This window comes from Mesoplodon bidens (assembly GCF_964165515.1).
Source record: "Mesoplodon bidens genome assembly, chromosome: 8".
NCBI classification, from domain to species: domain Eukaryota; kingdom Metazoa; phylum Chordata; class Mammalia; order Artiodactyla; family Ziphiidae; genus Mesoplodon; species Mesoplodon bidens.
Window position 1 is genome coordinate 74,505,554 of NC_138165.1, and position 12,939 is coordinate 74,518,492.

General features: G+C 40.5%; 1 protein-coding gene across 9 annotated transcripts in view; it reads right to left on the reverse strand.

Annotated features, from left to right (window-relative positions):
- HECW2 (HECT, C2 and WW domain containing E3 ubiquitin protein ligase 2) overlaps positions 1-12,939 on the reverse strand; it is a 412,125-nt gene that overhangs the window by 165,672 nt on the left and 233,514 nt on the right. The window contains exon 1 of one of the 9 annotated variants that reach the window (XM_081242426.1): positions 12,197-12,495. The exons of the other annotated variants lie outside the window; for them this stretch is intronic. The gene's annotated coding sequence lies outside the window, so the exon portion shown is untranslated. Of the gene's footprint in view, positions 1-12,196; positions 12,496-12,939 lie in introns of those variants that run through there. 9 annotated transcript variants of the gene reach the window in all.

Consider the following 12,939-nt stretch of genomic DNA (forward strand, 5'->3'; position numbering starts at 1 on the left):
ACGCAAGGCGATCCACTCCATTCCATCACAAAAATAGAACCACAACACTGATATTTAGAAGGCACTCAATCACCTAAAACTGGATTTGAAAGATGTCATGTGGCTCTGCAGGGCAGACCCTGCTCACTGCCTATCCCTTGAGCCTCTTACTTGTCAACTGAACCCCAATTCCAACTGAGGTAACAATGTGCCCAGTTAAAAATAGTTGCCTCTCCAGAACCCCTTGCAGCTAAGCGTGGCATGTGGCCAGTGAGACGTAGGTAGAATTCTACTGGGTGGGACTTCTGGGAAAGCTGTTATTTTTCTGATTGATAAAAGGACAGACTCAATAATCTTTGTGTTCTCCCCACTCCCCTCTCCTTCGATGACAGCCACATACTAAGAATGGCAGAGAAAGAAGCTGGAAGCATCCATGATGATCCTTTGAGCCCTGAATGGCCTTCAGGCTTTTCGCTACCGAGGCAAAAATAAATTCCTATTTACTTAAGCTCCTGTGGTTGGGTTTCTGTTACTTGCAGCTGAACACAATTCCTAATAGACACAACTACCATCCTAAAAATCACTCAGTGACTTAGAGGCATCATGCCTGACTTGACCCAGAATTGCTGAGATTGCATCACTTCTCCAGGTTAGACAACGAAGGTAGTTTCTTCCTTTCTAAAACATACTGGGCAGAGCTGCTGGCATAGGGACAGGGACTCTCATGTTTTCACAAACAAATGTATTGTATTAGCTGTTGGTCACATGCAAGGCGCTGGACCCCGAAGGGAAGAGAACACAGGTGCAGGGAGTAGAAGGTGTCCAGCTGTTCAAAATGCTTTTTTTTAAAAGACACGGCTATGCACATGGGAAATTTTCTGAAAATACTGTTGTGTCAGTTTCCTCTTGAGGCCTCAGGAAAGATGAGGCAACATCAAATCTCATTGTAAGGAGCATGCATTAGGATCACAATGATAAAAAGCAACATTAATACATTTGTACTTGTTAAAGTGTGACCTGTTAGAGGGTTTGCACTTCTGCTATTATTAAACTTTTTCTCCCCAAGTCATCAGTTAAGTCAAACTAAGTACACACTTCTGACATTATGACCCTGGGAAGATGGGGCACTAAGGAGCAGAAATAGGAGGGGGTGGGGGTAATGGGATGAGGAGATATCGTGAGAGGACTGAGCTCCACGCAGAAGTGATGCCTGAGGCTTGACACAACCCCTTACATGTTCCCTGGAGGAAAATTTTGACAGAGAACTAATGCCAGCATCTCCTGTTCCAAGAAGGGCCACTAATAACTTTTTCTTTGCCAGTTATATTCATTTCAAGGTAGAAATACTGCATTGCACGAATATCCATCCTTGGTCTCAGAAGTTGGAAATAAGGGAGGGTGAGTTATGGGTGCTTCCTCCCCAGACACCTCACCAAGAAAGAGACCTAGAGTTACGGGTTCGGTTCACCCACCAGCTTGTGTGGGTTGGGATAAAACATGTATCTCTCACTTTTACTCCTATCTTTGGTTCATAGGCTATGTGGACAACTCCATTTGGTTAAATATATGATATTTAAAGAAATAAAGGCTAGCCCCTTGAAGCAAAATGTCAAAAATGTACCATGAGTATTCAGGCCCACAGGGAACTCAAATGTCCCATATATGTTGAGAAATGGGTCAGAATTAGGATGAACAGGCCCAGAGCAGAAGCTTGATGGGGATGTTCTGATTTTTTTATTTTTAAGCCCAAATGCCATAGCAAGAAACAAATCTGTAAACCTTCATGGGGAGGGTCTTATTCCCCACCAAGCATAGTGTCTGCCATTTAGAAGTTACCCAAGTTGATTAATATTCTGGTTATTCTAGATGGAAATCTTTGTGTCGTGGCACAGAGTTCAAATTATTTTGTGACGCCTCTCACAGTCTCCACCACAGCTCCACCTCCTACTGACGCCGGCCAGCAGAGCTCTGACCAGCCTTGGTGGCACCATTCTAAAGAATACCTAGAATGACTCATCCCTTGTCTTTGTTTCAAGAAGACCAATTTTAACTTGTCCTTCAGACTAAACCTTTTTTCCTTAAGTAGGTTAACACCTTCATTTAGGTTGCAGTCCGTTCTAGGCTAGCCCAAGAACATCTTTTCAGTGACAGCATTTTTCTGCTCAGGTCTATTTTTTATGGATATTTGAGGACAGAATAGTTTTTCCCAGATGGTGTAAGTTGTTTTTCTTCACCCTTATTTAACATCTGTATTAGATGACTCACTCTTTTTAAAATGCCCTCACTCCAAATAAGAAAAATAACTGAGTATAAAAACAGTACACCAAAGAAAGGCTTCTAAGTTCCCTACATGTATCGTACAGACATAATTATACATCTATTTCTTCCTTTAATTGAATAAAGGTTCTGACAGATCAAAGAAATGTCATTGGTCTTTAAAGCCAATTATCAATTTTTCCATTTATACTTGGCCACTTCCCTTCCCCATTTCTCTTAAGAGCTATTCAAATCTGTCTCACTGTCCTCACATCCTCTAATTTCCACCCTCTGACTTACAGCAGGGTAACATGCACCCTATGGCATCTAGAACATGGAGGACATCAAGCCCCATTTCCCTGGTTTCTCCCTCTCCCTACTGCCATCTTTTCTGAACCCATATGTATTTCTTGCTTTCTTGCCCAGGGTTTTACCCCCCATTATGGTGGTGCCCTTGACTCAAACCCTTCCCTCAGCCACCTTCTCTCACCTTGACCTTTAGCTTCTTCCTCTCAACCGAGAAACACATCAGCTTCCATGAGGCATATTTGTCTGCTTTTGCTCTTTGACCATTGCCTTCCTTGCCCCCTTTCCCATCCACATTTTTATTTCCCTTCTTACTAACATTAAAATATGTTATAGTTACAATGGAGTCTGTATTCTAGGAGTGTATGTTCTAGATACTTAGGTAACTTTCTAGCTGGAATATAATTACAAAAAGAAACATTGGAGATGTTTAATTCATGTACCTAAATAGCTTTTCTAAATCTAATTTTGTTTGGCAGGGTTTATATGAAGCTTGTCCACTCATGTCTCTTACATATTCCTTGTTCTCTTATAAATCTAGTTGGCAGTACATGTTCTGTAAATAAAAAGGCAAAGCACACACCCAAAAAGCCCTAAAATCCTTCTAATATAATTTTCTTTCCTGTTTGTGAATATTGTGGGAACACGATCAAGAAAACTTTTGAAAATCTTTACTCTTGCCTTATTTTAGCAATCCATGATACTTTCCGAAAATGATTTCATTTAGTGTTTTTTAAAATAACAGTTGACCCCTGAACAAAGGCAGCGGTTAGGCACACCGCCCCTCTCTGAAGTCAAAAATCGACATACAACTTACAGTCGGCCCTCTGCATACGGATGGGGTTCCTCCTTACCCGCAGGCAGTTTTCATATCTGCGATTCAACCAACCGTGGATCACAGAGCACTGCAGTATTTACTATTGAAAAAAATCCGTGTATAAGTGGACCTGAGCAGTTCAAACCCATGTTCTTCAAGCATCAACTGTACTCTTCTAGGGCTATTCCAATTAATTTTTTTTTTAATACTGGAATTACTTCTGTTAAGTCTGCTTCTCCAAGGGAGAAACAAAGTGTTTGGACCCAGAAGTAAAGGAGTAGGGATATAAGATTACACCACACAGAACTAACTCTCTTCTATTAACTGTAGAGTACAGTAGCTCAGAGAATTTTCTCAGAAATTTGGTTAATTAGGTGAGAAATAGTCCCCTTCCCTTAATGAGAACCACATGATTTTACCTTGCGGTCTTAAACAAAACCTCTATATAAGCATATTTACCAACATCTCCTGCACATTCAGTAGGTCACAAATCATTATTGGCTACCTTCCCCTTTAGCTAACTGATCCTCTGGGGCAATGATTGCCCAACTCCATTGCTCACAATGAATATCCTGGGGGCTCCTTCAAAAATGCTGATTTTGATTCAGTAGGTCTGAGTCGGGATGCAGAAATTTAAGTTTTAGGAAGCACCCCAACCAGGTGATTCTGCTACAGGTACTACAAACACCTCACATGGAAAAAATCTGTTCCATGGTAATTTCCAGGGAAACTGAGCAATCATAGCAATGCTGTGGACCATGCACATCTCATTGACCACTGTCCCTCTCATTTGCTAGCTTGTTCCTTTCCTTCCTTCCTCCCTCCTTCCCTCCCTTCCTCCCTCTTTCCCTCCCTTCCTTCTTTCATGTGAATGGCATTTATTGACTGTCTTATGAAGGTCAGGAACATCCATTTCCTGCCATAAGGAGTTGGCAGTACAGTAGGAGAAGACTGGCATATAAGGTACAATGCAATGTTAAAAGTGCTACGATAGAGGTGTGCATACTTTATGAAGTGCTAAAGGAGAACCGAGGGGGAATGATTAGCATTCCCTGTGACTGTGTATAATGACTATGGCTCTGGATCTATCAAGTTTGAAGTGTCTTTGGGAGATGCATATGGAGATATCCTTTCAGAGGTCTACACATTTAAGCCAGTCATTAAGGTATCCCATCCATTCCTTTGCTTCGCTATTCTCTAGACACATTGTTTTGTCTCCCAAGGTTCATTTTTTGGTTCCATAAATGGTCATCAGAAGCAACAAACAAGTGGCATATTTAGAGCTGAATTCAGTGGTAAAAGTTACTGTTGTTCCCTAGGTCCCATGACATTATCATTTTCTTACTTGGAAAAGTAGGATTAATTATATTAACTTAAAATATGATTGTAAAGAGTAATTTTAAAAAATAAATGGGGCTTCCCTGGTGGCGCGGTGGTTGAGAGTCCGCCTGCCAATGCAGGGGACATGGGTTCATGCCCCGGTCCGGGAAGATACCACATGCCACGGAGCGGCTAGGCCTGTGAGCCATGGCCGCTGAGCCTGCGTGTCCGGGGCCTATGCTCCGCAACGGGAGAGGCCACAACAGTGAGAGGCCCGCGTACTGCAAAATAAATAAATAAATAAATAAATAAATAAATAAATAAATAAATAAATTCTTTTTAAAATGCCACAGAAACCTAAAATAACGGAAGCATAAAGTCTTTTATGCTTCAAACTCTTCCTTCCCCGTAATATTTCACACACAGAGATCAGTGTGAAAATAATCTTTTAAAGATTAATTTTTTTTCTGTACATGACTTTTGGATTGCAGAAATGTCCTGTGAATAGGCATATACAGGAGACATGGCCAGACATATTAAACATATCCAAAATAATTGGGATTTGGAAATGTTTCTATGTCTATATTAATATTTCCAAAACCTCCATACAGTACTGAAGATAAAACAGAAACAAAAAAAGTATTCAAAGTCCTCACTATTCTATCAGTCAACCTAGGGGAGTTGAAAAAAGATAAGAAATTTTGTAAGAAAGATGCCACGTGACAGACTGTGACAGATGAAAAATGATGTTTACAAATGCTCTTTTGCTTTAAAGTAATTCCTCCCTACATTTCCTTGAAAAATGGCATAAACATCTAACTTGATTTTAAATTACTTTTTGGATAAAAATTGAATATACCTATGTCCTGAGATTGGATCATAAAGAGGCCTGGCTTTCTTCCAGCTACACTCAGAAATTAGATGCCTTGTCTAGGATTTGAGATTTAGAGCAATCCTAAGTTACAATTTGAATCAAAATGATCATTCTAGACCTGGGCAAAAACACCATCTTCACAGGGGCTGCCTGACTGTTAAAACTTTGCAAATTTACCTGCATGTACTAGGCAAGTTACGGAATCCCACTAGGCAAGTTATGCGAGACCAAGACTCTGACAATGGCTGAGATCTGAACTACATTGCAGGCGGGTGAGGGGGTGACCCCTTACCACTGATAGTACCAAATAGAGCACCAATCTTATTAAGTGCTATGAGAATTCACTCACAAACTTCACGAATTGGCACACTCGGCATTTGTTTTTAACCCAATGTCCCTAGATGCCCAATTCTGTACACTGACACCCTCCCTGGATGAAAAAAAACAGAGTGTGAGTATCGGATATGTTTAGGGATTGCAATGATGACACCATGCTATCAAATGAGAATGCACCCACTGCCACTTGAATATTTTCTTATATTGATAGATACCAGAAAGTTTTGCTGATTATAATGTGCCAGAGATGAGAGAAAAAGACACTGGCACATTACAGGACAGAAAAAGCAACAGAGGCTGAGAAGACCCTCTGGCAAGGCGGTAAGCTCTGGCCTTGGGGATGTTTGCACTGAAGGGCGTGTGCCCCGCTAAGAAGGGAGCACTGGCGGGGGGTGGGGGAGTGAGGCTCATACACTGATTCAGTGTCACTCACACGGCTGTATGAGCGAGGTGTGCTACTGTTGTCTCCTCTACAGGAGGCCTCACCAGGGGTGGTGCAGCCCAATCTGAAGAATGGTATATGTTTCAGTAGATCCAGGCTGGGTGACATAACTTAGAGCCAAGTCCTAACCACACCCCTGAGGGGTCTCCTCAACATTCAGACCTCCAGACATGCTAGGCAGAGGCAGGAGGCCCTGCTAAGCAACTTCCTGTATAAAATACCTGATCCCAAACTAGTCAATTAAACACTTAGTTGACAAGGGGGGAACCACCAACAGACCAGTGAGAAGAAACACTTGGCTTCATTTTAGCAAATACCTCTCAAGAGTTTCAGTCAGAGAGGGTTTACAGAAGAATTCACTTTAAACATAGGTAATGTTTACATGTTGAAAATGTCTTACCTCTTGTTCACTGGATCCCTGTTTCTTTCAGAGTAAAATTCAAAGTCTTTTTGGAGGTTAATAGTGCCCTACAGGATCTGGCAGCCCCCTTCCCCACCCCCCAAAAAATCAGAGCTCTGACCTCATCTTTCCCTGCCCTCTCCCCCTCCCCGTTTGCTCCATTCCAGCTGCACTGGACTCCTCGGTAATGACGGGAGTTAAGAGTATGCCAGGCCAAAATATGCCACTTTGAGCTGAAAGCAATCAGCCCTCTGCTCTCCCCCTTTATGTCTAAAAGCAAGACATAAATTTCCACCTGTAAAGGTGTCTCCCTCTCCCATACCAGGAAGAGTAAGATGACTCTTAATCACTACTCATCAATGGAGAAGGAACCAACTTCACTCTGCGTAACAAACCTTCCTAAATAACCCTTATCTTCCATTAGTTTTCCCCATATATTTACCTTCCCACAATTTACCACCCACAGAAGCCAACCCCCCCTTCCTTTGTCTAGTTACTTCTCCACAATTTATTGTCCTTTGGTAAAGTAGCATATAAGCCCCTGAGTTTAACCACTTCTTTGGGTCTTCATTTTATATACAAGAAGGCTTCATGCAAGTAGAAATAAAATTTTTAACACCTATTAAAATTTGTATCCCCTTTTTCCTGTTAATCTGTCTTTTGTCAGTCTGATTTGCAGGGCCAGTAGCCAAACCTAACTGAATAAAGTTTTTTTTCCTCCTTTACAATATCCTCAAAGTTCTGGTCAGGATTCTGCCTCAGGGTCCATCTGTCTGAATCTTCCCCCAATATATCCTTATGCATCAATCCTCTCCTTAAATTATTTTTCTTTTTTGCTTGCATATCACTGCCTCAATGAAATCTACCCTGACTGCCCAGTTTAAAACTACCCTGTCTCCAGCATTCCTGGACTATCTTACTCCACTCAATTTCTTTTCTATAACCCTAACACCATGTAACATACTATATAATCTACTTATACTTCTTGTATATTGTCTTTCTCTCTAGAATGTAAACTCCAAGAGGTCAAGGACTTTTGTCTATTCTGTTCACTGATGTATCTCAAGTAACTAGAACAATACCTGGCACATAGTAGGTGCTCATATTTGGTTGAACAAAAGATGTTGTCATATCTTCTTTTAATTATGATGATATGGCATTAACTGAATGCCCGTATTATATTGTTAAAATATACAAAGGAGGAAAATAAAATTCTCACCAAGGAATGCATAAAGCCTTTTTAAAGAGATCTCTGTCCTGTTCAAAATAGAGAAAAACAAGGACAATATTGCAAATTCCACACAAAGCTTTACTGACTAACTTAACAAGATCAATTTATTTAAACTCTCAATCTTTATAACAAGAATTTCTAATTAATTCAATCACATTGCTATGCTGAGTTGACATTCAACTTTGTTTATAGCTTATAGTCCATCACACCAATGCACAATAAGATGAACTAGCTTACTTAAGATCGCATAACCAGTTTCTGGTAAAGGCCTTTGAAACATCTTAAACAAGTTTTTTCCTGATGAAGACTTTCAGAGCATTTCTAAATTATCATTTACTTTTCCTCCAACTGAATACTGTCCTATATAGAACATAGGAAACTCAAATTCTTTGATAATACCTCAAATGAAAAAATTATTAAAAGTTTACTTATATCAAACAATCTATTTAATTTGGCTACTCTAAAAATTTATAATAAATATCATTGTGAAAACAGAATATGCAACTGGTAATAGTTTTAGCCAATTTCATGTTAGAAATATCAGCAGGAATTCGGTGATCTTTATAAAATTTGAGGCTTAAAAATTTCCAATGTCGGGCTTCCCTGGTGGTGCAGTGGTTGAGAGTCCGCCTGCTGATGCAGGGGACACGGGTTCGTGCCCCGGTCCAGGAAGATCCCACATGCCGCGGAGCAGCTGGGCCCGTGAGCCATGGCCACTGAGCCTGCACGTCCAGAGCCTGTGCTCTGCAACGGGAGAGGCCACAACAGTGAGAGGCCCGCGTACCGCAAAAAAAAAAGAAAAAAAATTCCAATGTCTTCATGAAAAACACATTGCTGTCAGAACATAATTTTCCCCATCACAGTTTGCATGGCTATATTTCCTCCAGCAATTACACTTTAACAATGAGAATGTAAGTCTCAGCTCTTTCAAAGGGTCAAGCATGGTCAGCACATGGTAGCTTGGTAAACACCTTGGCACATGATTCTCTATTAGGCCCTATATGAATATTCTATAACAATGACACTAAAATGCTTCAATCCCCTTCCTGGTACCAAAGCTGACAGATTAGAACAAGACTTCATACTGCTAAAGAAATTTCATGAAAAAGAGTAGGTAAATGATCTTTTTCTAAAGGTCCATCATGTGGGGCAAGGTGATGACAGTCTAACAAGAGTTAGAAGGAAGACTTTAAGGACTAAAAACAGAAAGAAAACAATTACAGAAGTAATGATGGAAATGAAAATCACTGAAAATTAATTCAACAAATATTTACTGAGCATCCCCTCTCTGCCAGTGAAAGTCCCTCTCCTTGTGGAGATTTTGGTCCAGTGGGAAAAGCGATGAATAATCAGACACAAAATAATGTACATGTCAGGTAGTGTAGTAGAGACAACGTAATGTCAGGTGGTGGTGACATGGGTTGAAGAAAGACAGCCAGGGAACGGGAGCGGGAGACAGAGTGGTGGGAGAGGACTATTTTATGTAGGTTGATGAGGGAAACATTTGAACAGGGCTTTGAATGAAGTGAGACTGCTTTCCACTGGGAGATTTGGGAAAAGGCAACAACCGAAAATGCAAGGACCCTGAAACAGGACAAGCCCACTGTGTTCCTAGGAACAACAAAGTGATGCAGAGTGAAGGATGAGGCCAAGAGTGGGAGAAGATGAGATCAGAGAGACAAGCAGGGCCAGCTTGTAGATGGTGTAGTATGGCTTTTGTTTTTAGGTACACATCATTTATTACCAGGCTGTTACCAGGCTGTGGCTGCTGTGTGATGCTAAGATCCCAGAACTTCAAGAAACAGCAGGCCTGAGTTTAAATTCCATTTTTCCCATTTACAGAATTTATGACCTTGGGCAAGTCTTTTTGTTGTTGTTGTTGTTGTTGTTGTTGTTGTTGTTTTTGTGGTACGCAGGCCTCTCGCTGTTGTGGCCTTTCCCGTTGCGGAGCACAGGCTCCGGACGAGCAGGCCCAGCGGCCATGGCTCACGGGCCCAGCCGCTCCGCGGCTTGTGGGATCTTCCCAGACCGGGGCACAAACCCGTGTCCCCTGCATCGGCAGGCAGACTCTTAACCACTGTGCCACCAGGGAAGCCCTTGGGCAAGTCTTAAAACTGCAAAGACTCCATTTCTCTATTCTATAAAATGATAATGGCACTCCTAGCTCAGAAAGCTGTGAGGAGGACATGTGTACAGGATGTGAACCTGGTTCATATTAGGAGCTATTATACATGTGTAGGTGTTTATTTCATCCTTTTTAAAGAGTGCTATGTTTTTAATACTCAAAAGCACAATTCCTCAACGTCTTTCCTTTTAACTTTTAAAATTTATTTCCTTTAAACATTGTCTTATTCTGATTTTTCAAAAATAAATTAAAACAAAAGCATAGTTATTTTTATGTTTTTGGAGACTCTGCTTTCTTAAGCAATGGATGCCAAATGGCCAGGCAGCAAAAGTGCAGGCCATATGTACAGAAATTGCACATTATGCCATGTACTATGCCGTGTAGCACAGTCTCCCACACAGAGTATCTGAATACTGCCCAGTTCTTGGATGGAGGGTCACTCAAAGCTGAAAGTTCTGTCAAGGAGCTTTAAGCCTGGCTTAATAAAGAGTCAGGCAGAGATGCTCTCATCTCCCTCCACAATAAATCCAAGACTTTGAATACAGTTTCAACTTGGGAATCTCTGTCACAGCACTTTGTATAAAAAGTCATCAGGAATTATAACGTTTTGACTATATATCCTCCTTTCTTTCCTCTATTTTTTTAAATACCATGCATACACTAAGCTCTCATTCATAGGTAATTCCTTCTAATACTAAGTGAAGTTTAAAAGCAACCTCTAGATCTTCCAGGATGTTACTTTTACATTGCACATGATAACTGAAGATTCTGAGAAATGTACCATTATAAAATATAATGTTTAGTAACAAATCATCCTTTGGTTCAGGGTAAATTACTCCTTTGATCTTAATGAGCTAATATAATAAGGACTGGAAACTGTAATAGATAACTTTATTTAAAGAAGGAGGTTTCCCTATTGAAATGAACCAGATACTTGTTGGAGCTAATCCAAACTAGTTATGAAAATATTAATAAGAAATATGTGGGAGCAATCTTTCTGGAACAGTTATTGCTACTGATTCTAAAGAATAATTTTGCCGAGTGGCTACTCCCTTGGGTCCTTCCCCAAAATGTCTTGATCAGAAGATGGATAACCTTCCCAGAGATTAGACTGCTCACCTGAATCTCTACTAAGTCATCAACTTCCTTTTCATTAAACTGAGCATGTATCAATGTTTCTCAATAAGGATGCTCCTGGCATTCTAGCAGATAATTCTTTGTAAGAGTCTGTCCAGTACATTATAGGAATGGTTAAGCATCCCCAGCTCCCAGGCACTAAGTGCCAATTATATGCTTTATGACAATAAAAAATAACATCCCCACCCGCCTTGAGAACCATTTTTGGCATATAGCCCCCCCCCCAAATTTTTTTTTCATTCAAAAACACTAATTTGAAAAAATTAAAATAGAACTGAAATTTTGCCCTGCATTCATCCCAGTTTTTAAACAATTAATTGAAGCAGATTTATAAGGTCTATAGAAGACTGGGCCAGTTTGCCACAGTTTCCACAAGAAACTATTTTTTAAAAACATGGTTTTAATCTTGAGTTAAACTTTTGTTGTAAGATTGTTGTTAAATCATTAGTCTCTAGAATGTGAATCCCTATGAATGAATACTTGTCTACAAAAAATGTTACATTATAAATAAATCTGTTTTAACATCTCATTCCCTGAGAGAAGAGTTTTTAAATCCATCAAAAACATTATTATTTCAAAGGCAGATGACCTGTCATGAAATCTCTTTGGACTCAGTCTAATGCCATTTTCAAAAGCATTCTTGTAGGTAGAATCTGTACTTAACTTCACAGTAAAATAATTCATCTAAAACCAGTGGGACTCTAGAAATTCAGTGAGGGGACTGCATATTTATTTGTAAAAGTTTTACAAAAGCTTTAATCCCAGCACTGATCTCCTATGTTGAGATGTCAAATGACTAAATGTGATTAATGCACTACAGACTTTGTTAATAATTGTCCCTAACCAAGCTGGGAGGGAACAGCATTAAGAATTTTTCAAAAAGAAAGGCAGAGACAACTGTGAATCCCAAACAGTTGGACACGGAAATCAGATGAAAGTGGAATTCATTTCACAGAACTTTCTAATATCTTACCTCATAAAATCCCAAAGAGTTCCTCTCTGCCTTTGCCAGGGCAGAATCCATCATTTCAAATCAGATTTAGGAAGCGGCATGAAGAGACATTTCATTCTCCTTAAAACCATGTACCTGGCCTACCCACTTGGCAATGTCATTCATAAGCGTGGCCCGAACTGAAGTCAAAGAGGGTCTGAAATCCTAATGCGGCGGGGAGAGCTCTGCGGGTCCACTTCGATGTTCCTGCTGTTCTTCCTCTTCCCCAAAGTTCTAGCAGTGAAATACTGAGTGGGACTCGAGCAGGCTGCTACCAGGACACTCCTGTCCAGCTATAAACAACACTAAGAGCCACCCCTGCCTTTCATCAAGACTTATCACTGTTCAGGCATCCGAAGTGAAAAAAAATCATGTATCAGTGTCCCCGCAGCTGAGGCAGTTGTGGCCACGCCCCTGTAAAGCACAGGATGCAATTGCCCCATCCTCCCCTCAGCTTCCTTCCTTTGCTTTTCCATGGGAGAATTCCAAAGAAAAAGTTATGTGTGTACACACACACACTCACACACACAGGGGGCTGATGTCAACAAGCTGACTGTTATCACAGAGAGGGGGTTTTTCTGTTTGATTTACTCAGAATAGAGTGGCCACTATCTGGGAAACTCTAATTTGCTGTTACCATTAATCAGATACAGCCTTAATTTAAGTTACTGAAATAGTATCCTAGCCAATCCAGAATAGAGATTGTGGACTTGTGGTTTCAAACT